Source organism: Camelus ferus, chromosome 5 (genome assembly GCF_009834535.1).
Source record: "Camelus ferus isolate YT-003-E chromosome 5, BCGSAC_Cfer_1.0, whole genome shotgun sequence".
Taxonomy (NCBI): domain Eukaryota; kingdom Metazoa; phylum Chordata; class Mammalia; order Artiodactyla; family Camelidae; genus Camelus; species Camelus ferus.
The window spans coordinates 29,883,396-29,907,080 of NC_045700.1; positions in this window are offsets into that span (position 1 = coordinate 29,883,396).

Here is a 23,685-nt window from a genome sequence, read left to right on the forward strand (position 1 = left end):
AAATATACAATGGGGAAAAGACAGTCTCTTCAGTAAGTTGTGTTGGGAAAACGGGACAGCTATATGCAAAAAAATGAAACTGGACCATTTTCTTACATCATAAACAAAAATAAACTTAAAATGGATTAAAGACTTAAATGTAAGACCTGAAACCATAAAATGTCTGAAAGAAAACATAGGCATATGCTCTTTGACATCAGTCTCAGCAATATTTGATATCCAAACTATATAAAGAGCTCATACAACTCAATATCAAACAAACAAACAACCTGTTTTTAAAAATGGGCAAAAGATATGAATAGATTTTTCCAAAGAAGACATACAGATGGCCAACAGCACATGAAAAGATGTTCAACATCACTAATCATCAGGAAAATGCAAATCAAAACCACAATGAGATACCACCTCACAACTGTTGAATGGCTACTGTCCAGAAGTCTATCATAACAAATATTGGCAAGGATGTGAAGAAAAAGGGACTCTAGTACACTGTTGGTGAGAATCTAAATTGGTATCGCCACTATGGAAAACTGTATGGAGTTCCCTCAAAAAACTAAAACTAGAACTACCATTCAATCCAGCAATTCTGCTTCTGGGTATTTATCTGGAGAAAACAAAAATATTTATTCAAAAAGATATATGTACTCCTATGTTGTCTGCAACATATTAGCAATAGGCAAGATACAGAAGCAACCTAAGTGTCTATCAAGGGAAAAATGGATAAAGAAGATGTGGTATATATATACGATGGAATATTACTCAGCCTTTAAAAATAATGAAATCTTGCCATTTGTGCAATATAGATGGACCTGGGGGGTATTATGCTAAGTGAAATAAGTTAGATAAAGAAATCAAATACCATATGATTTTCATTTATATGTGGAATATAAAACAAATTAGCAAACAAAACAAAACAGAAAAAGAGTCACAGATACACAGAATAGACTGGTAGTTGCCAAAAGAAAGAGTAGAGTAGGGGGACAGATGAAATAGATGAAGGGGATTAAGAGGGTACTAACTTCCAGCTATAAAATAAATAAGTCCCAGGGATGTAATCTACACAGAAGGAATATAGTCAATAAAACTGTAACAACTCTGTATGGTGATGGGTGTAATTGGTCTTACTGCAGTATTCACTTCATAATGTATAAAAATATTGAATCACTATGTTGCACACCTGAAACTAATATAATATCATATATTAGTTATAACTCAATAAAAAGATGCAATTACAAATATCTCTAATAAAATAGGGGGTAAAAACTCCCTACTTAAAGCTGATGTCAAATGTTACCTTAAAATTTTTAAGGTAAGCTTGAAACAATGTTGCAATAGCAAGACTGGTTCCTATTGCTAAATGTGACATGTTTCCAGTAAAAATAATCTACTAGTCTTGCTGACCATCTTCTCCAGCATTTGACCAAGACCCTAGTATCCTCTACATTGTGCTAGTCTGATGATTTGTCAGTGATGAGTAAATGAAGTGATGACAGCTCAGAAATGGTTCTGGTGAAGGTTCATTTAATAGGATAGAAATGAACAAAAGCCTTTTTTAGGACATTATATCTGACAATCTACTGATGGCCTTTAACCAGTATAAGATGAACTACTGCAGAACAAGTGTGAGATGGAAGAAGGACCACTCGAAGCCACTGTAAGAAAAGTGAACACAAACCAGATGTCTACTGAAGTCTAGATGCCTTTTGAGATTTAAACATGAGCATTCAAATCCTTATTTCATGCCCTGTGGAGATACAAAACCCTCTCAAAATCTTCAGAGAATTTCTTAGGAATTTTACATTCTCTTGGTTGTCACCTCTAGTTTAAGCTCCTAAAATTTTTGCATTAGTTCTGTTAGAGAACACCTCACCATCCTGTTCATGCATCCTGTTTAATTTCACACTACATTGATCTAAATGTGGAACTGTTTTTCTTAATTTCCCACAAACCAATCATTACCATGGATATCTATATATGGAAAAGACTTGACTGCAAATGTTGGATGTCAGGGAATTTGTATGGCCACAAGACAAACAAACCAAAACGCAAATTTAGACACTTCTGCAGCAATAGTCACTCAGCCATTTGTACAGCTAGGATTTCAATCTCCTGCTACATTACATTCAATTCTCTTCTTATTGTTTCTTTTTTTCTTTCTTGTTCCTTAACCTCCATTTATCGTTTATTTCAAATTCAAGGTAGTTTGTCATCTTGGCTTCTGCTAATCATGAATTCAGAATTTCTTTCTTCACCCCAAAGTGGCTTATCAAGTTATTTTCTTAAAGTCTATTCCTTTCTCTTTTTTTTAACATTTTTTATTGATTTATAATCATTTTACAATGTTGTATCAAATTCTAGTGTAGAGCACAATTTTTCAGTTATACATGAACATATATATATGTTAATAAAAAAATATTGTCACATTTTTTTCACCATGAGCTACCATAAGATCTTGTATATATTTCCCTGTGCTGTACAGTATAATCTTGTTTATCTATTCTACAATTTTGAAATCCCAGTCTATCCCTTCCTACCCTCCGCCCCCTTGGCAACCACAAGTTTGTATTCTATGTCTATGAGTCTATTTCTGTTTTGTATTTATGCTTTGTTTGTGTTTGTTTTTTTTTAGATTCCACATATGAGTGATCTCATATGGTATTTTTCTTTCTCTTTCTGGCTTACTTCACTTAGAATGACATTCTTCAGGAGCATCCATGTTGCTGCAAATGGTGTTATGTTGTCAGTTTTTATGGCTGAGTAGTATTCCCAAACAACCAAATCCAAAAATGGGCAAAAGACATAAACAAGCAATTCTCCAAGGAAGACATACAAATGATCAGTAGGCACATGAAAAAATGCTCAGTATCACTAATTATCAGAGAAATTCAAATCAAAACTACCATGAGGTATCATCTCACACCAGTCAGAATGGCCATCATTCAAAAGTTCACAAATGACAAACGCTGGAGGGGCTGTGGAGAAAAGGGAACCCTCCTACACTGCTAGTGGGAATGCAGTGTGGTGCAGCCACTGTGGAAAACAGTACGGAGACTCCTCAAAAGACTAGGAATAGACTTACCGTATGACCCAGGAATCCCGCTCCTGGGCATATATCCAGAAGGAACCCTACTTCAGGATGACACCTGCACTCCAATGTTCATAGCAGCACTATTTACAATAGCCAAGACATGGAGACAGCCTAAATGTCCATCAACAGATGACTGGATAAAGAAGATGTGGTATATTTATACAATGAAGTCTATTCCTTTCTTAAAAGAAATTCTAGCATCAACCATTAGTTATAAAATGTTTTACCTTGATACAATAATAATCCCTAAAGCTGGAAAAGTAGTGGAGAAAATGGTTAATTTAAGCATTTTTCCAAGTTTTATTATCAACTTACCCTGCCTCCAAAAATTTAGTAACACATATTAAGAAGAATAATAATGTTCACACCTTTTGCTCTGAAATCCCACTCCATAGAAATGTGACTACTTCATAGTAAATACTCAATACATGATAGCTTTTATCATTAGCTATTATTCTAATGAAATTAAATTTATATTATTTGAATGTACAAAATGCTCTTTATAGCATCATATATTATAAAACCATTTGGAAACAGTGTGCCTAAAAATTGGTGAAAAGTTAAATAAACTACTAATATTTGATAGGATATAATGCAGCCATTAAACATTCCCGTTATGCTACTGAACAATGCATCTATCATCTCAGAAATTTTTTTGTGAAAACATTATCAGAAAACAATGTTTATTTAAAATTTTATTTAAACGTATGTACATGGACAAAAATTGGAAGAAAATATGGACAAAATAAAAAGAGACTATATTCTAGTAGTGTCTATGGGTGTTTTCAAATTCCTTTTTACCATTTCCCTTGTAATGCCTTTTGTACAATAAATAAAAATCAAAATAGTTTACTATAACTCAATAAGTTCTTTCTCCAAATTGTTTCTGCAAGTTGATGTAAAATTTTAATGAAGATTTTGGTTAACTTTCCATGAACAGAGTCCTTCCTTGAAAGGCAATGGAGAAGTCTGGTCCATCTGTCATCTCTGTGGCAGAGATGGACATGCCACAGTCCTTAAGCAGCTCAGCAAAACAGAAAGGCAGGCTTCAGAAGCAGACAGATCAGAATTAGAATCTCTGGGCACCTGCTTTTTTATTTATAAAATAATACCTACTCCACAGTGTTGGGTTGGATTGAATAGGCATTGTCTCATACAATGGGCAATGTCAGGCACATAGTAAGCAAACTAATACAATTTGCTTCATAACTTAGAGCATCCTAGAAATGCTCTCTAATTGTTTGCTTGCATTTAGATGATACTGTAATCTTTATCCTACACATGGTAAGTGAAGACCTCAGCTAAAAGGCCTGGTGGAGGGTTTGAAAAGCTCCTTTCCGGATTACTGGTGAAATGGAAGACTTGCCTCTCTCGAGCTCTTATTCCAGGGCTGCTGTCTCCAAAACAGGTTGTGCCTACCCAACGTTGTACACAAATATTAGGGTTTCTACTTCCAATTATGTATATCTTCATCTTATAAAATTTATTTTGAGTGTTTTATAATTGACATTAATAATTAGTTCCTCAAAATAACATATAAGGTAATAAATATGTATACTGAAGACCCCTGTTAAATTTTTATAGTCAGGTGTTTAAACAAAAAAGTTTAGAGAATGCTACTCTGGAAGTAAATTAGAAGAGTCATCACTAAATATAATTTCAACAAAAGAAGATGCATGTAATAATATATGATAGGGTATCCTAACCATCATCTCAGCTCAAGCAACTTGTTCTTGTTCAGTTCTGCTGTCTCATGCCCTCTTAATACGTACACAATGACTTCCCTACCATTACCCTGGCAAGTATCCAGGCCCTCTCCCTATATCCCTAGATTTGGGTTTATGCACATCCTGGAGACTTCTGAGATGCAGGCACAGATGATAATTGGAGGGAAGTGGGGAGTTCACCCAAAGTTTTGTGGTATGGATGGGTGTCATTTCCATCAAATAAATACCAGGAAGAAATGAAACTAAATGCTCTTTGATTTTGTTGGATAGAATCTACTGGCAGAAGCTCAAGTCAATGGGAAAGTCCTATTTCAATGAAGGTTGAGTGACAGACCAGTGAGAACACAATGTGCATGAATACCTGGTCTTCCAGGTTCACTCACCCAGCAATTCCAGGATCTCCTTTCTCTCCAGGATCCGCTCACAGACTTCTTTTAAAGAAGGGCTTCTCCCTTCTCCCTTCTTCCTCCCCTGCCCATTTTGAAACTTGTAGTTTCCAGCTGCTATGAATTCTTCATACATCACTACTAAATCTGCAATAAGCAAGAACAATAACAACAACAATAATAAATACACCACCAATTAAGCACCTGCCATATGCAAGACATTAAGCTAGCCATTTATTGAATGATAGATGCTCTCAGATTCATAGATATTCTTATGAAAATGATAGTTTGTGGAATCAATCCAGGGGCAATTTTGTATCTTTCTCTACTTGAGAGTCAGCTCTGTACTGTTAGCTCTTCACAGGAGCTGCGGCTGGCAGTAAGCAGGCCAATCAGAGCTTGCAGGTTTTTATTTGGCCTGGTTTTGCTCTGTTGTGTTTTAGGTATAAATGCCTTTGGTCAAAACAAGCTTTTCTTGGTTTCCAAAGTTCTTACCTCTTCATATTGTCTAGTACTCAGCAGCATATGGTATGTTACCTTTTCAGCTCTTTAAGGCATTTGTATTTTCCTACCATTTTGCTCTAGAGTGAGAAGTATCTTTACAATGGATATTTGACACCTCTGGCTCAGCAGACCACTGAACAGTTGTAACCATGATTAGACTGATGCGCCCAAGGGATTGAGACAAACAAATGGTACAAGAATCTTTTGTGATTTAATTGTGATCTCTTACTATTGGAGAATCTTTGAAACTCAGCCTGAGTATTTTTAGAGACAAATATCCTTCTTGGCAGGGCCATGTATGTAATTTGTAGATCCCAACACAAAATGACTATATGGTTTCACATTTCAGAAGAATGGAAAGAGGAGGAAGATACAAAAAAATTTTTTGAAAAAACAATGGTAATTTTTTTTTAATTTGAGAAGACTATTAGACTATTAAGATGCAATAAGATCAATGAAATATGAAAAAAATGAAAAGTTTAGCATGGTACGTTATAATGAAATTGCTTAAAACTGATGATAAAGACAAAAATCTTAAAATCAGCTGGAGGAAAAAAGACACATTGCCTAGAACAACAAATCTAAGAATGATAAATACAAGAATGACATCAGATTTCTCATCCAAAATAGTGCAAGACTGAAGACAGTGAAGAAATATCTTCAAAATAATGAAAGAAATTAACTGTCAACCTAGAATTCTAGGCTGTAGACCTAGAGTCTTTGTTAACTTCTCCCTCAAGATTGGCCTCATACACATTTTTCTCTAATGTAGCTTCATCAGCTGCATTCACTTTTACAGACATAAAGAGGTAAAATACTTTAAAAAACATTTCAAATGCATTATTAATAAGTAATGACCAGTGGTTTTTCTCTTAATAAATTATCATAAAGCTTTCTGAGGCAGATTGAAAAGCCACATGTGAATGGCCTTACATATTCCTACCTATGGATATTTTGTAATCAATTATAATAGCATTATATACCTCATTTCTTCCATAATACATTCAATTACATATTTAACATTTCCTGCTAACCTTTTCAAATACAGGAAAGCAAATCCTATCCACCTGATTGGTATGTTTGTCTAATGCATATGTTATTCTCATTATCTTTAATTCAAGCAGACATTTGCTTTCTTTGGTTACATTGCTGGATAACCAGTTATACACCTGATTTGTAGATGCATTTAAATTTCTATGCCTCAGGGGACTGATTCATACATATTGTTGTCATTATACTTTTCTTAACAATTTATCTTTCCCAACAGTCTCATAAAGTGGGTTGGTATAACTACCCCCTTTTATAGGAACCCAGAGATATTACCTCTACATTCTGGGTAACTTTGTGCCAGTCAGTTAGAAGGGTATTAGCCCATGAGGTTCTAATCTATTGCATATCCCAGACCTACCCCACCTCCCAGGAGAGCCACAATTTTGTAGACTGTTATAACAAAGAGTTAAAAAGGTAGACAGCATTTTGGAAAGTACATTTATAATACAGGTCATTAATAATTAGCAATTCTAAGTAATTATAATACTACTGAGCACAAGAGACCTTCTCCAAATACAGTGTTCTTCTATAATTAACTTACGGGATCACGGAGTAGGAGAAATTTCAAGAACATAAACTACTTAGTATAAGGTTTGTATTTTTAGGGTGTTTTGTTTTGTTTGGCATAAGCAATGAACTTGGACAAGCATAACCTGAAGTGCAAAATGTGCATCTGTGTTCAATTAAGAGGATTTGAAGAGTGTGTATTAAGCAACATGATTTTAAGGCTCAATCATTGTAATATGACCAAAAGCTGAGTGAAGAGTGCATTGATCAGCTTGTTGTTTTGTCTATAGACTCTAATTTTTGTTCTCACTAAATTGATTGTTTTTGTCTGAAGAGGCTGGTGGTATTAATTTTATTTAATAGATACTTTTCCTAAGAAACAAAATTTTCTAAAGCTACATGTGCTCTGAAATCCAGCTCAGTTTCATTTACTAAAATTAGAAAAGTTGACTAACTCCACGTAAGAAGTATCTTAAATGATCTCAGGGGGAGGTTATAGCTCAGTTGTAGAGTGCCTGCTTAGCATGCACAAAGTTCTGGGTTCAATCCCCAGTACCTCCATTAAATAAGTAAACAAACCAACACATCTAATTACCAAAAAATAACAAATAAATAAATAAACTTTAAAAAAGTACCTTAAATGCTTTCAATCCTAGAAGATTCTCTCTGTCCTATGAATTCTCCCTCCATTTTTACCCCTGAGAAAAACAAAACCTTTGACTGCCTTTTTGTAAATCCAATCCACCTTAAATCAGATTCTAAAGATATTACAAGGAGAGTAAAGATGCCCAGAGGCCTTTACCTGGCCCCAGAGCAAGTGTATGAATGCAATCACCCCAGGAGCCTAAGCCAAATTCTCCACTGCCCAACAGTGAAAATTTTGGTTCAAACAAACCATTGGAGCAAAATATTTTTTCACAAAGTACCTCAAGATCTTTAATGTTCATGCACAACAGGCATAGCTGCATTCAAGCCTAATGTTTAAATTTCAGTCTAGAACCTGCCTATATATGAAGAAATATATATATAAAACTTACTAAATAAAATAACTTGAGGTTTGCCATTTGTTTACCTGCCAAAGAGCAAGAAATTCTACTGAGACAAAGAAAGGGACCTATGGCAGAATTTCCTGGCCCGCAGGGTAAGTTTTTTTTTTTAATTTTTGTTGAAATATGTATAGTGAGAAAAGTGCACATAGTATACATTTCGATAAATTTTCACAAGCTGAATATGTCTGTTTAACTAGCTCACAGACTTGGATCAAGAAAGAGAAAATGTTTCACACCCCAAAAATCCCTCTCATGCTTACTGCCATCATGTCTATTAATTTATATTGTTAAAGACCCTGTAAGGTTGATACTATCACCATTCCCATTTACAGATAAGGAAATTGAGACAGAGAAAATGTTACTTGCTTAAGGCTACCTTACCAGCAAATTGGAATTTGAATCCAAGTAGTCTGAACCCAGAATCCATGCTTTTTACCTGTACACCATGATTTTCTAACTCGTATATCCATTGAAAGCTGATACAAAATCTTGATCTTAAAAAAACAAATAGGAAAAAAAAAAAACCACAGAAGTTTCTGTTAAAATGAACCAATTTCTCCCTGGTGTTCAAGCTGCTTCCCTAGTGCCTATACTACCCCAACACAGAAAAAAAAGTCACTTCTTAGAGAAAGTTGGTAACTGTGGAACTTGAGAAACTCAGCACATTTGTTTGCATATTTTACCACTAGATAATCGACTAGACACTGGGAGAAATCAGACTCATCAACAATTATTGTGTCTACCAATTATCCTTGCCTTAGGGTAGGAGTCAGATGAACAGAAGGGGCACTGCAGGTTCCAGACTCCATATCATCCAGGCACAGCGGCCAGTACCTGGTAACACTTGTAATATAACACACCAGCCCTACAGAGGGAATACCTGCTGGGGGAGAAGTGGGGTTCATAAAGTGCTTTGAGCAATGGCAATGTCATTGAAATTTCCAGGGTAAGGAATCTGAAGGTCAAAACTGTTTGGGATGTACTGATGTCATTGTTTTAAAAGTACATCTCATTATTTCCAATTTATACCTTGTAATGTTAGAAGAGTCTATATTGATGGAAATATAAATGAGAAAATACATCTATCTCTTTACTAAGAAGAGTATCAAAAGACAAAATGTCACTTGAAAGTCTTGGTTCTGAGCTCCAAAAGGTCTACCATTCTTCCCCTCAACAAATACTCATTGAGTACCTACTATGTGCCAAGTTCTTGATGTTAGAGATGGAGTGTTAAATAAGCAGACAAGGTATATTCCATCAAACTATTACCCAGGTAGTTCCGTGGCAAACTATCAGCACGTCTACTCTCAACACTAATTATCGGCTTCTTTACATGAGGTTTCTAAATCTTCTTTGGTGAAAAATTATTCTGTGCCTCCCCTAAAATTTTTTTGTTGACCCTAGGCAGAAATGAGGGTTGACAGAAAGAGGCTGACAACTTATAAGTGGTGTGGATGTGAGAAATATTTGTATGGTAATTTTTGAAGAGGGCTAAATAACGAGAAGCCCCATCAAAATTCCATGCACAGAGCTCATTGCTTAAGTGCTAACAAACCTTTAGGAAGGGACAGAGTAGTGGCAGTGATGGCCAAGATCCAAGCAGCCAGAACCCTGAAACTGGATACACAAGTTCTGGTAAACTTAGCTTCCTGATACAAAATGTACAACTTGGAAAGTTCTCATCCATTTCTCTCAGTGAAAGAAAACAACAATTTTACTTACTGATGACCACATAGCCTTATATACTCATGGCTATAATAAAGACAAAGTCTCTAAATCAAATAAACCATTAGTTGGAGAGTTAAATACATAAATAAAAACACAATTAAGAAATGTGCTACTTTTTTTTCTTACTAAAGACATTATTCTGTCATTGTGCCTAGACAGATAGGTACTTTCAATAGTATATTAGATATAAATAGATTCATTAAGGGGACATTTTTTTTCCTGCCATAATCACCTCACTTAACATTTTGCTTATGTATGATTGGAAATGCTAAAATGAAATGTCAAGTATATTTTGGAAATTAGAATGTAATACAGGCAGCTGGTGACATTACAGTCTTAGTGTGGCAGAATGGGCTTTTCTTTTCCTTTCATTCCCTTCTTGTCTTACCTCCTGACTCCCTCCTAGGTGGGAGTGGAGATGACTTAAGTAAAAAGAAAACTAGATACAAATGTTTTAGCATAATAATTGTATCTGTTGGGATAAACAAGATCATGCTGTGGTGATAAATATACCCAAGATTTGAGTCTCAGAGCTACAAAGGTTTACTCCCTGCTCAATGTTATGTGTCCAGGGGCATCTGGAGGCAGCTCTGCTCCATGTCATCTCCTGGCACACAGGCTGAAAAAAAGCAGTCTTCTGGAATGATGTAGCAAAGAAAAAAAAGAAAGAGAGACAGAGAGTGGCTGAAGCTCTTAAAGCTTCTGCTAAAGTGAAATGCCTTAATTTCAAATTTTATTGGCTGAAGTAAGTCACATGGGCAATCAATAGGGACAGAGGAGTATAAGTCTTTCTTTGGGAGGAGGAAAGCAGATACTGGTTTAGAAAAAAGAAATCCTGCACAATAATGCACCAAAACTTTATATGAAAGGTAGCTCACTTAAGCAAAATTAGAGGGTTCATTCTGAGGAACATAAAGGACCTATGGCAATGAACAATACAGAAGGATTTGGAAATCTCCTTATGCAACTGACCTGGAAGAGAGCAAGCTACTTGGAAAAGTATCAAAGGGCATTGGGGAGGGAAAAGAGATAGATACCTGGGGAAAAAAAGATTCCAAGATGCCCGACTCTTTCAAAGATTGCCAATTTTGGATCTAATATACAGGCTTCCTTCTTCCCTCATAATTGAATTTTTAGCTGGGCATATGATCTCCCATAATAAAAATAATTCTCAGCCTCCTTGCAGCTGGTGTGGCCATGTGACTAAATTCTGGCCAAGGGGTTGTAAATAGAGGTAAAATATGGCAGCTACCAGAATACTCCTTTAAGAGAAAGTAGACGGTGTTCTTTGCCCTGTTCTCTACCCTACCCTTTGTCCTGCTGCTTTCAGCAAACTTGCCACTTGGATTTTGAGCATGAGTTCCCCACCCTTGAGTGGCAAGACTGAGAATCAGAAGAAGCCTGGGGAGGCAGAAGACTTGGTATTTGTTATGAACCTTCTGTACTGTTGGTTACTGTACATTCGAATTAATTTTTAAATATTTAAATCGAGAAAAAAAGACTAAAAATTGGCCAAGGAAGCTTCCTTAGAGGAGGCTGGATTTAGAGTGGTCTTAAAGAATCCAGAGAATTCAGATAAACAGGGTTAAAGAGAGGAAAGCAGGAAAGGAAAGGAAACTGACATTTGTCACTTGCAAATCACTTGCAATTTCTAAGCAATTTCTCTATACCAGGACATGTGCTACACACGTAATTTTATTCATTTCTTGTAACAATGCCAGCATTATTATTGCCATTTTTAGATAAACTGATTTTTTTTAAGTGTCTAAAAATTTGCTCAGAGTTATACACCTAGTAACTGATGAACCCAGGCTTGCTATAGAAGCTCTTCTCTTTACATAAGGTAAAAAATAAACACAGGCATTCTGGAAGAAATATGCCTGGTTTTCGAAAAAGTGATTTGCTGGAACCAAATTCATTTTAGGGAAACACTAAAATCGTCTCTCATCAATTAATGAATGCTCTCTGAATCAAATCTAAATTTAATATTGACTTTAAAAGAACACAATTACGAGGATATATTTGCAACCAAAATAAAAATCACATAATACTTTCCAACAAGTAAAAATATTTTTAGATTATGTGCATTTAAAAATTATTTATGCTACTATTCCTACTATTCCTTTCCATCTGTGTAGACAGTTAAGTGCACTGTATCCTAAATGAAGCATGCCTTTAGATTTAGGGGATTATAATACGCTTACATTTCAAATATATATTTTATATCATTTAACCATTTCAATTGTCTTATTTAACTTTGAATTACTATGCTTTGCAAACAACCTGTTACTTCAATGTACGTTCATTTAACAACACAACATAAATATTAAAACATTTGAGAAAACAATCTAGGTCTATCTAACAGAATGCTTTGCTCTGGTTCCTAACTTTCGTTTTCAATATTCTCGTCAGTGGTAGAAATTACTGCTGAATTTGTAGTGTTCAAATCTTCATTTGAATGAGCAAATGTAATTCTGTGTAATATTCCAAATACAATATACATTATATGCTTCTTTAGAGAACGGTAAGTATAGAATCTCTCCCTATAATAAGTAAACCTGCAATTGTCCGGCACTGAGATGCTTCAGTGAGCCAGCTGACTGAAACTGGAAAATTTCCTCATTTTCCACTTTGAAGTTATGCATTTTCAATGACAGTACCTCTCTAGATACACCAGACTGCTAAGAACATCTGTATTTCATCTGAATATGAACTTAGAATCTACAACAACTAGAAGAAATTTCTGGAAATGGCCCACAGTTAATAAGGTTACAACACAAAACTATCTAATGCCAAGTTCTATAGTGAGGGAAATGGTATAGTGGGGGTAAACACGGCAGCATTATTTACAATAGCCGAGATAGAGAAGCAACCTAAGTGCCCATCAACTACTACTCAGCCATAAAAACCGACAACATAACGCCATTTGCAGCAACATGGATACTCCTGGAGAATGTCATTCTAAGTGAAGTAAGCCAGAAAGAGAAAGAAAAATACCAAATGAGATCGCTCATATGTGGAATCTAAAAAAAAAAAAAGCATAAATACAAAACAGAAACAGACTCACAGACATAGAATATAAACTTGTGGTTGCCAAGGAGGCGGGGGATGGGAAGAGATAGACTGGGATTTCAAAATTATAGAATAGATAAACAAGATTATACTGTATAGCACAGGGAAATATATACAAGATCCTATGGTAGCTCACAGAGAAAAAATTGTGACAATGAATATATACATGTTCATGTATAACTGAAAAATTGTGCTCTACACAGGAATTTGACACAACATTGTAAAATGATTATAAATCAATAAAAAATGTTAAAAAAATAAATGGATAAAGATGATGTGGGGGGTGTGTGTGTGTATTTTATGGCAGAATATTACTCTGCCATAAAAAGAATGGGTGGACTTTGAGGGTATTATGCCAAGTGAAATAAATCAGACAGAGAAAGACAAATACTGTATGATTTCACTTATACTGGAATCTAAAAAACAAAACAAATGAACAAACGTAATCAAATTGAAACAGAGTTAAAGATACCAAGAACAAATAGGTGGTTGCCAGAAGGGAGGGGGCTAGATGAGGGAAATTAAGAGGTACAAACTTCCAGTTACAAAATAAATGAGTCATAGGTATGAAATATGCAGTGTGGGGAAGATAGTCAATAGTTACATAATATCTCTGTATGGTGACAGCTGGTAACTAGACTTACTATGGTGATCATTTTGAAAAATTTAGAAAATATCCAATCACTATGTTATGTACCAGGAACTAAGTGTTATAGGTCAATTACACTTCAAAAGCAAACAAGCAAACAAACTCGTAGAAAAAGAGATCAGAATTGTGGTTACCAGTGATAGAGGGTGGTGGAAGGGGGAATTGGATGAAGGTAGTCAAAATGTATGAACTTCCAGTTATAAGATAAATAAATACCAGGTGTAATGTACAACATGATAAATATAACACTACTATATGTTCTATGTGAAAGTTAAGAGAGTGAATCCTGAGTTCTCATCACAAGGGAAAAATTGTTTTTCTATTTCTCTAATTTTGTATCTATATGAGATGATGGATGTTCACTAAACTTACTACGGTAATCATTTTCATGACTTAAATCAAATAATTATGCTGTACACTTTAAATTTACACAGTGCTGTATGTCGATTATATCTCAATCAAACTGAAGGGGAAAAAAACTTACTCTTTTTGCTAACACTTTTGAACTCCTGCTGATGTAAAAACAATGACAGATGGGTTCCCTTGCCAAAAGTCTACAAACAAACAATCATTTAAATTTGAAGGGAAAAAAAATCTACGTGATATGGGGGAACTGCAGCAGAGCCAAACAGGTCTGCCATGGAGAAACAAGTCCAAAGACATTAAGTATAAAATGCAAAACAGATAAAGACAGGGATGAGAGTCAGGAAGCAAAATTCAAAACACGGCAAGCAGATATAGAGCCATTCTTCCACCTTTTCCTCTGAGGACTTTTTGGTTCAAAATCACAGATTGAAGCCTACTTCCCTGTGAAACTGCTGAAGAACTGTCATCCAGAACCTTAGAAATGTTTTTAAAAAAAGGGGGGGGGGTTAATCTGCACTGGATCAATTCTATAAAATCTACCTAAACGAAATACTTCTGAATAAGGGAAACAACAACACGTACAAAGACCTTGTTCAGGGATTGATTGTTAACAATAAACCAAAGGAAAGAATGACACACTATTAGCAGAACTATTAAATAAATTACTCCTCCCAAAGGAATATAGCCATTTAAAGTGAAATGCTCACGCCAAAAAAAAAAAAAAAAAAAAAAAGGAAAAAATGTTTACGTTGAGTAAAAATGCACTATGATTAAACTATGTCAAACAAGCTAAAACTTTGCCTAGGCGAAAAGTATAATGTGTGCACATTGGTTTTACTTTCAGTGATGGACAAACACCTTCTACTTTCCTGTGTTTGTTTAATTATCTATGAAGAAGATATACTACTTTCAGCAATGAAAAAAGAATCTGATACATTTTATTTTCCTATAAGTAAACCAGAATATCCTCTACAAAAAGTTAAGTGAGGATAAAGCCCAAGAAGGCAGTCAAGAGAGAAAGTGATTATTTTCTCTTTCCCACTAGCTAAATATAGTACTGCGGTGTTGATCCAGCCATTGGGTTTTCCTGCTTCTAATGAGGGGCCAGCCACAGCTCTCTGCTCAAGGCTCGTCATCATTCAGGGAGGCTAGCATTCAAAGCTCAGTTGGCAGAGTGGATTAAACAAGGAGGTTGTGCATGGTCCTCAGTTTATCAGTAAATCCACAGTGACATGTACTTTCTCCCCCACCCCATGAATACTAAAGTGTCAGCTGTGCAAGTCTCTATTACATCCATGCCACAGGCTAAGAGGCCATCCTCAGAATCCTCGACTAGGGGTGGGCGGGCTGCTCAGCTTCACGGTACTTGACCAGCACTGGAAGGCCAGCGGATCAGCCAAGAGCCAAGAGTGACGTGAGCAATTTCTTTGAATAATGATTAAGAAAGGGTGTGTGGATGAATAGATGAAAGAAAAACTCAATTTTATCTTTTTGTAGTGAAAGAAGGTCAGTTTAGCCACAATCTGAACATCAAAGTCAGTGACTATTTTTCAAGGCTGAAAATACTAAGTGGTGGGAGATTAGTTTGGTTAAAAAAACTTTTTTACGAAGAAGCTTAACTGTGGCAAATGGAAGTCATAGCCCTCTATTTATTCTACTCATCCTCCTTTCCTCATACCTTTTGAAAAGTCCAAGTTACGCTGTCAAAATATGCTCAGCCCGTTAGGCTGCGCCTCTCGCAGACCAAATCAGCCTATAATCATCTTCCTTTGGTTTAGGGTCATTTCATCTGCTCAAAATGCTCATTGTTAAACCAGGGTATAGATATCAGGTCGACTCTTTGTTTTTTGTTTGCTTTTGTGCTGCTGACTCAGAAAGCCCTTATCTATGTCATTAAAAAGCATCATTCTGTAATTCAGTCACTAGAAGGTCAGAGTTATAGTGCTTATCATTTGGTTAGGATCTCTCTGAGCATGGAGACAATTTATACAAAGGAAGAACTAATAGATATTCCCTATAAAGGAATGTTTTATTACCTCTTCATACAGTGCCCAAAAACACGAGTGCTCAAAAATATTTGGTGCATCGATGAAAGCTGTCTTCTATTGTTCTAAAGTCACTTCAAAGGCAAGAACCACAACTTACAAGTCTTTGTCTCTTCCAGTACACACTATAGTCATGGATTCATAATAGGTAGTCAATCAAAATTTTAGGTAAATAAAACCCCCAAAATTGATATTATGAGCAAATACATAAAATCTGCTAAGCAAGTTTTATGCAAGCTACCTAAGAATAAATTTGTCTTTTTGCCTTCACATTCCTCTGATGTTCAATTGCCTTTCACAGACGGATACCCAATCTTTCTCCTTTTAAATTTAATCACATACTATGACTTCTGACTTACACCAGCTTGCATCAGATTTGAACGTGAATGAGAATGACTGAAAATCATGACTTGTAATGAGTCCCTCCTGCACCCCTCTTTGTGCAACCTCACTGAGTGTAATAAACGCACCCTACCACCTCTGAAAGGAAATGCATTAGCCCCAAGACAATATTGAACCACCGCGGACACAGCTGAAGAAATCAATAATCACTTTACACTGGTATTTGACCAGAAGCAAGGCAACTGCTTTTCAAATCTGATTTTTTAAAAAACATAGCGATAAAACAAAGCAGATTATACAGCCATTTAACATATGTCTGAAACCTCCCAGAGCAATTTTTCCTGTAAGAGAGCAGTGATGCAATAAATATGGCCCCCTATAAATATAGTATAACATAATGCATTCAAATAACTTACATAGTCATTCAGAGCAGCATAGTTTCTCAGGGCCCTGTGAGAACACTGACAAGCTAAAAAACTCAGTCATCAAAGCTGTACTGAAGATCCTGAGCAAATATTACCCATTAATATAAGCAGCAGAGTTGGGAATCAGGTTTGTCTAAGGAAATCTGGTTCTTTGTGAGTTCTATTAGGCTGACCTTACAAAGAAAGGAGGATATTTAAAACAATCCAGTTGGACAAGAAGACTTGAATAAAACAACTTGGTAGAAAAATAAATGTGCCCACGGTATCAGCATTCCTTTTAGATTTGGGAAATAAAATTTTGGTACTGTCCAAATCACTGCAGAAATTCAACTTATGTGAAAACCATAAACTGTGTTTGGTCTCGTTTGTTTTGATCAAACCAGTGCTTTGCACCTCAGTCTGATTCTGTTGGCCAACTATACCCCCTGCTCAGGCTCAGCCTCTCCAAACCATTTGCCAGCCCTCCTCTTACCCCTTAGACCCCATCTCCAAGTTTCCCCTCTCTTTTTCACCCCCACATTAACACATTAATTTCTTAGAACAAATTAGGCCTCCACCCACCTCTGGGCCTCTGTGCTTGCTATTCCCTCTGATAAGAACAGTCTTCTTATTTCCACACGGCTTGCTCCTCACCTTCTGCTCAGATAGCATCTTCCCTGTAAGACCCTCTCTGATACCTCTATTTAATATTGCAGCTTCAAACACACACACACAAACTCATGTGGATATAAGCCTCATCAAGACAAGAGTTTCTGGTGCTTTTGTTCACTAATTTCTTGCCAGTGCCTAGAAAACTACTTGGAACATGTAGGCTCTCACTAAATGTTTATTGAGCAAATGAATGGAGGACTGGATGCTACTGTGAGGTTAACTGATTTACTGATAACATATGAAACAGTTTGCTTTCCCATGGTTTTAGATAACAGTGCCAAGATAAAATGTAGGCCAAACCATAATGGCAATTGTCAGTGTTTAATCGATCAAAGGTCTTTTAAAAACTGGTGACCACTTTATCCATTTGTCAAAATTACTGAGTTGGGGGGGCAGGAAGTGGGAGGAAGTATAGATGAAATAAGAGTGGCAGATGGTGACAGTTGTTGAAGCTGGTGGTTGGTGCATTGAAACCAGTTACACTATTTCTGTTGTATAGGTTTGAAATGTTCCATATACAAAGACCTTATAAAAACCTATATTGAAGAATAAGAGGTACAAACTACTACGTGTGTAAAATAAGTAAGCTACAAGGATATGCTGCACAGCACAGGAAATATACCCAATATTTTATAATAACTGTAAATGGAATATAGCCTTTAAAATTTGTGAATCACTATGTTGTACACCTGAAACATATAATGTTGTAAATCAGCTATACCTCAATTAAAAAAACCTTATATTAAGGTTTCTTTCCAAATTGAACTGAGAAATGAGGAAAAAGAAGCTTATCAGTTTTCATGGTAGCTTACAGAGGCTATTTGATGTTTGATGTTTTTATCTATGTTCACATTTTTAAAACTCTGAGCTTTCCTCAGAAAGTTTGCTCAGAAACACAGCCATTAGAAGCCAGAGTTCCCCCAGGTAAACTTTAATGGCCCTCCTATCTTGATCAAGGTCATGAAGCTATCGAGGTATGAAGGCATACTGTGAAGAACACGACTTTTGGAAAGGAGGGTGCAGATCATAGCCTTTGGAAGCCCCTCCCAACAGGGGTGAAAGCAGGTAAAGGCATACTGCACACACCTGCACCAACCTCCCCTGCTGCCTGGAAGGGGACAATAGGGCTGATTACAGACTCAGCTGTGGCAAGCCAGTCCTCTCTCCTCCTGACTCATCTCTAAAATACAGCCAATCTACGATTCCAGGAATAGCTAAAATCCTTTACAAATAATGATGGATTTTGGATTAAAAAAACTTTTTTTGAATGCCAAAATAGTCCTGAGACAAATAAAAGTCAGTTCTGCATTTTATATCCCTTTTTAGATGTCTACAATCCTCAAAATTCAAAAGACACATAATTCTATACAAGAAATTATGTCTGTTTTATAGCACAGAGATCATTCAACCTTGTTGATGTAGTTTTTAAGTTTATTCAGCATATGGAGTGTTTTTCAGGGGCTGGGGCAAATTCTAGCCTCATAGTTAGAGAAAGACTTGTATCTTCTAAAACAGCCGGGTAGAATATACTACAGCTCTCACCTCCCTGAATATGACCAATTGAATTTGGAAGAGATATTAGAGTTTAATGAATCTACTCTGACCTCTAATCCATTTGCCTGCCACCGTTCACCAGTTCACTGAAGCCCTAACTTGAGTGAAAACAGAACACCATCCTTAGGTTCATTTAAGGCCCTGATTGCTTGGCCAATTATTAACTAGCAGATAACTGACATGAAATGTTCAAAAAGAAACTACCTAAAGTAGAGGTTTTAAAGACTGATGACTAACAAAATGTAATGAGTTTGGCTGTCTATTGTCCATCTTACAGATTTGTTATAAACAATTGCAGAAACATAATTTTTAAATGCAAGAAGACATTATTTTAATAAGAAGGTTTTCACCACCTAACACCAATTAGGATGACAACTATCCAAAAAAAACAGTAAATATCAAATGTCAGTGACAATGTAGAAAAATTGGAACACTTCTGCACTGCTGGTGAGACTGCAAAGTGATACAGTCACTATGGAAAACGGTATGGTGGTTCTTCAAAAAATTAAAAACAGAATTACCATACAATTGTTAGATCATGTGGTATATGCCCCCAAAGAATTCTAAGCACAGTCTTGAAGAGAGATTTATACACCCATGTTCACAGCAGCATTATTCACAACAGCCAAAAGGTGTAAGCAACCTAAGTGTTCACCAACAAATGAATGGATAAACAAAAAGTGGTATATACGTGCAATGGAATATTATTCATCCTTAAAAGAAAGGAAATTCCAACACATGCTACAACATGGATGAATCTTGAGGATAGTATGCTAAGTGAATTAAGACAGTCACAATAATAACAATGATAATGATAATGATGATAATAATAATAATAATAAATAATAATAATAATACTGTATGATTCCACTCATATGAGGTCCACTGAGTAGTTAAATTTATAGAGACAGAAAGTATAATGTGGTTGCCAGAGGCTGGGGGAGTGGGGAATTGTTTAATGGGTATAGAGTTTCAGTTTTAAAAGATGAGAAGAGTTCTGGAGACTGGTTGCATAATAATGTGAACATACTTAACTACTGACTGTACACTTTTAAATCGCTGGTAAACTTCGTTTTATGTATTTTACCACATTTTTTAAAAGTCAAGAAAAAAAAGGCTTTTGTCTATCTGGTCTTTCGTCTTTCTCTTCCTAAACTCTGGATTCTTGAAATCATTACAGACACTGGATGTGCAGGTAGCCATGCTCTGACACTTACAGCATTCAGATGAATTGTCCAAGGATCCAGTGTAAATCAACTGGAAGCACCAGAGCATGGCTGCAGATGGCAGAGAAGAAATTGTAGCTGGTAGAGCTTGATGAGGTGTGACTCTGAGGGATAAGGAGGCTGAGTTTGGCTGTGTCCAATACCACAAAAGGGACTAGATTTAATAACTCCAAATCAGAGCTTTCAATTATGTTGGCAACTGATGCAAATTGTAGCAAGGTTCATCTAATCAAATGTACTACTCAGGGCAGGGAAATATGAATTAATGGATATAATTCTAGGTTAAACAAATGCATCACTAACTGTAATTGGATCACCCCTCCCTGCCACTCACCCATCTCTCATGCTCCTTACTCATAAATGCACTGAAGAGCAACTGAAAACCAACTACTGGTTATAACTGTGGAATTCTAGAGCCAGAAAAGCTTCTAGAGATAATCTGTCTCAAAGGCAACCCCAATTATTTTGTAGTAGGCTGCCCTGAATGTGATACTAAGATTCTAAACCTACACTTGGGCTCAGTGGGAAACTGTGACTCAATGGCTTGCTTATGTCTGGCCCAGATCATTCAAAGAGACCGAAACACAGTTGGGAATAAAACTACCAGTCCAGAGTCTGTTCTGTTGAAGAAGCAAGTTGGTAAGCCATAAAATGGACTTTGCTTTACATATCCCTTCCAACTCCCAACCCACAGAATAGGAAATGACTTAGGGATATGAGGAGCAAAGGGAGGAGTTTGCAAATATCTTCTTCAATATAGCTAGAATTTTCATAAGTGAGGAAGCCTCTGGATACGGATGACTCACCAGAAAGGCAACAGTGGAGAATTACAGAAGCATGGGGCCATGACCAGGAAAATAAAAAAGAAGGCAAGTAAGAGAAAAAAAGTCCATAAGATACACTTTCTAAGAAGCCAAAGAGACCTTAGAATTTGAGTCCAACATATTTGTTCTGTTTTCTCATACGATTCTTTTTTACAGAAACTATCTATCTTGTCATCTGTGTTCTTGAGCACATTAATCATGCCATTTTAGAGTTTGTGTCTAATAGCGCTAATATCAGTGGATGGATTTATCAGGTTTTCCTTTGGTTTTTAGTCATGTGGTCCTGTCTCCTGGCATCTCAGTTAACTCTAAATTGCCATGTATTGTATATGAAAAATTTAAAAGGATATGCTGGCTTCCTCCAGAGAGCATTTAATTTTCTTCCCAAAAGCTATTAGACCAAAGGCAGATCCAATTAGGAGCTAAGAAGCTTTGAGACTAATTTTTAGCCTTTGAAAGGGCTGGTCTACTTCTGGTTTATCCTGGAGTCTAGTCTTTCAACAGTCTCAACCCAGGCATTTACCACAGCCACTTCTCCTTGGTGGGTTCTGAACGCCAGGGGTTTTATTGTTTGGTTGGTTAGTGGGTTTTTCTTGGGGGTGGTGTTTTGGGGAGGGCTTGGGGATTTTTTAGTCTCCCTAGCTCCAACAGAAAGCCAAACTCCCTGGGCCTCCACTTTTTACCCAGCCTCTCATCCCTGCTTACAAATCAGCAAAAACCTAGAGTGGAGAAATAAGCAGAGAATTTCAGGGCTACCTCAATGTGTTTCCCTTTCCTCTGTCTTGGCCCTTTAAGTCCTGGCTGCCTTGGTTGTTTTCTGATGATGTCAACAGCTATTTGTGTGTGTGTGTGTGTGTGTGTGTGTGTGTGTGTGTGTGTGTGTGTGTGTGTGTGTGTGTGTGTGTGTGTGTCTGTGTACATATATATATATGTATATGTTCTTGGTGAAAGGATTGATCTGATACAAGTTTTCCATTATACCCAGAAGCAGAAGTATATTTTATTTCCAATAGATTTAATTTTTCCACTAGTGGATGGTAAAAAAATTATAATAAATTGAAAAAGACAAAATAAAAAGGCTACCATCCTAATGTATTCCATTTAGTATTCTGGTATTTTCTTAAGTTATTTTCTTGTATGCTTTTGTATATCATAAAATAATAGTAAATACAACCTTATATCCCAGCAAGAACTCTAAGGCAAAGTATACAAAATTTTAAAGTATAAATCTCTTTAGAACTCTTTTAGTAGGTGACGTGAGGGTTCAAGTAGTCAGATGTAATCTGTGGCACCAAAGAGCTTGTGATCTGGTTAAGGAGACCAAAATGCATAACACCTAAAGGCTTTTCAACTCAGTGATGAGACCTATTCTATAACTGCTTGACTTAGCAACAAATAATGAAATTATTTTCATTTTTTCGTAAACAAATGGCCCAAGGGAACTTGAAACCTAAAAACTGAGTAACTGGATAAAATTAACATAGCAAGACAAGAAAGAAAGAAAGAAAAAAGGAAAGAAGGAAAGAAGGAAAGAAGGAAGGAAGGAAGGAAGGAAGGAAGGAAGGAAAGAAGAAAGAAAGAAAGAAAGAAAGAAAGAAAGAAAGAAAGAAAGAAAGAAAGAAAGAAAGAAAGAAAGAAAGAAAGAAAGAAAGAAAGAAAAGTGAATCTTTCAAGATTTTGCCTAAGCTTCCTTTCTTTAAAAAAAATCTACAAAAATTGCTTTCCTCCATCTTTCATTTATTATATCCTCCCAGCAGTAAATACTCTACACGTGCTTGTGAGCTAGCCAGCCAACTTCTGGCTGACCTATATATCTAGTTAATTTAAGATCAAGCCACCAAGGTACTAAGCTGACCACAACCCCTACTTCTGATGAGCTGTTATCCTGTGAAGCCCATGTGCTAAGGATAGAATTTCACAGTAGGGATTTTCTACATCTATGTTATAGTAGAAATTATCTGTGGGGTAATAGATTTTTTGCCAGACCAACTGAGTCAGCATTTTGTAGTGTCAAGCCCTCTTCTCTCTTAAATTTTAGATTCACGCTTGTGCTGGAATTGGGGCAGGCCAACATGATGCCTTAGAAATCATTCTTCAGACCAGAGAGGGCCCATGACATTTCTCATTCTTTTGCAGCCGAACCTGATAGGCATCTGTCTTTAGAGGGGTCTCCTCTTTCTGGGTAGCCAACAAATCTGTGAAGCACATCATGTGTATTATAACCTGACTAGTATATATGAATCTAAGGATTTCTCAAGAGTAAAGTGTAAAATTATGGAAAAAATATATTATTCATCCTTCTGAATAAAGTGACTTGGCTATTTCTACCTGCACACCCAAACTGATATTTCTTTATAAATAAAGCATGGTGTGATATGAAGTTTATGTTTCAAAGAAAATACTATTAACAATGTTTTGAGTTTTATAACATCGACTATATCCAACATGAACAGATGAACAAGCCCACAAAGACAAATAAATAATTTAACATG